At 44.3% G+C, this 2,500-nt stretch overlaps 1 protein-coding gene across 4 annotated transcripts in view; it reads right to left on the reverse strand.

Annotated features, from left to right (window-relative positions):
* Positions 1 to 2,500, reverse strand: part of LOC143023538 (uncharacterized) — a 323,015-nt gene that overhangs the window by 73,693 nt on the left and 246,822 nt on the right. The gene's annotated exons all lie outside the window — the stretch shown is intronic.

The raw sequence follows: 2,500 nt of genomic DNA on the forward strand, positions 1-2,500 counted from the left end.
CACCACCACGTGCGGACAGGCGGGGTTGCGCGAGCCTAATTGATTGGATCATTAGTGGGGGCGAGTGTCACCAGGTCACGGGTGGAGGCACAGGGCCGCAGGAGGGATGATGGCACTACCGCCTTTGTCAGGGTTACTGGCACACCTCCATCCACTGCAGGTAAACGCCGCATGGGCAGGATCTGTAATGCCTTTGTACGCTCTCTCTCTCTCTCTCTCTCTCTCTCTCTCTCTCTCTCTCTCTCTCTCACACACACACACACACACACACACACACACACACACACACACTTAAACGCACACATATACGAGCACGCACATAAACACACACGTGCACGAACACCCATATTAGCACACACAAGTACGTGTACGCACATAAACACACACATGTACGCCAACGCACATAAACACACACATGTACGCGCACACATTTACAGTTATAGACCGACCGCGGGATTTCCAATTAGATAGATGCTAATAGGTTCGAATCCTTAATCCACCTTCTCCTCCTCCTCCTCCTCCTCTTCCACCTTCTCCACTCCTCCTCTTCCTCCCCTCCTCCTCCTCCTCCTCTCCTACTATTCTTCCTACTCCTACTCTTCTTTTTCGTCCTTCTACTCCTCTTCGTCTTCCTCTACTTTTATATTTTTACTCTTCTTCCTCCTCCACCTCCTCCTCGTCGTCTTCGTCCCGCTCTTCCTCCTCATCCCCTATCTTTATCTCCATCTTTACTCTTCTTTATTGTCCTCCTACTCCTCTTCCTCCTCCTCTCTCTACTTTTATACCTACTCTTACTCTTCTTCCTTCTCCTCTCTTTTTCTTCCTTTTCCTTCTCCTTGTCCTCCTACTCTTTCTCTCTCCTTTATCTCTTTTCCTCGTTTTTCTACTTCTTCTCTTCTCTTTTTTCTCTTTTCCTCATCCTTGTCTTTTTACTCCTCCTCCTACTACTCCTCATTCTTCTCCTGTTCTCCGTCCTCTCTTCCTTTTCCTCCTCATCGTCCTTCTATTTCTCCTTCTCCTTCTTCCCCCAATTCTCTTTCAATTTCTCCTTCTCCTTCTCCTCTTTCTCTCCCTCCTCCTTCTCGTCCTTCTTCCTATCTCCTTTTAGTCTAATTATTCCATCCTCTCTCTTGTTCTGTTAAAGTGGAATAGGGACAATGCTGGGGAATGAGGGAGGGTTTGTGAGTCTTAGATTCATGTAGAGGGCGGTGGGGGGGATCCCCACCAAGTAGGGGGGGGGGAGGTGAGAAGAAAGGCTCGTAGTGATGACCCGTGACGTACTTTACAAATTTTGTTCTTCCTGGCGTCAAGGTATTTTATTCAGTTAATAGGTAAAGATAAATGAGTCATCTTTGTTAACTATTTCCATCCGGGGAACTATTGATTCTATTCTCATCAACACCAGACGGTTTGAGTCTATTGAAGGCAAAAGAATCAATTTCGCTTGTAGGTCCTTCCTGAAGAAAGACCTTGAGTATCATGACGAAGTTAATTTCAATAGAATGTCTTCCCGCAAGTGGGGTATTCCTCTTATACCCTGGGACCGCCCTTTCCCTCCCGGTAATGGAAGCCCAGGAGTTATTTCTAATTGCCACAGGCATCTCAACGTGATGGAGCTGGAATACCTTCCTGCAGAAGGGAGATGAAGGAAGGACCCATTCCTTTTGCTCCGCCCGGGAAAGGAAGGCAGCAAGCTCCTGCAGGAGAAAGTGTATCCTGTGCGTGTTCTCTTCTTCGTCTGGTTCCTCTCAAGACCCGGAAGTCCTTTGTGGCGACATGACGTCATAACGCTTTAGTTCGATCAAACCGTCCTCCTTCGTATTCCGTGCAACAGGTACTCATACGCTCAGTCTTGGGTGACTATTGTGAAGCGAAGAAGGCTTCTGTCGCTAAGTAGAGAAACCGCGCTTATTAGGCGTAGGCAGGTCACATACTGAGCTCATGAAAGCCTTTCTGGCTCCCGTCAAAGATCCCCAACCCTGGAACTGTTGCGTTTATAACTGCGCTTTGTAAGGACGTGTGTGGCTGTACATACGTTGTTTGTCTTCTATACTTGGCAGTATGTACAATATATATGTATATTAATGTATGTATATATCTATCTATCTATCTATCTATCTATCTATCTATCTATCTATCTATATATATATATATATATACATATATATATATATATACATATATATATATATATATATATATATACACACACATATATATTCATCTATCTTTATACCAAGAGTTTCTTCCTCCTAGAAGTGAGGTGGTCAGGTATGTACACCAGGTATGTATGTATACAATCATATACATACATATATATATATATATATATATATATGTATGTATGTATGTGTGTGTGTATACACACACACACACACACACACACACACACGTACACACACACACACACACACACACACACACACACACACACACACACACACACACACACACACACACACACACACACACACACACATATATACATATATATATATAT

The sequence above is a fragment of the Oratosquilla oratoria genome, chromosome 3 (genome assembly GCF_046742065.1).
Source record: "Oratosquilla oratoria isolate Oo_2021 chromosome 3, ASM4674206v1, whole genome shotgun sequence".
In the NCBI taxonomy this organism is placed as follows: domain Eukaryota; kingdom Metazoa; phylum Arthropoda; class Malacostraca; order Stomatopoda; family Squillidae; genus Oratosquilla; species Oratosquilla oratoria.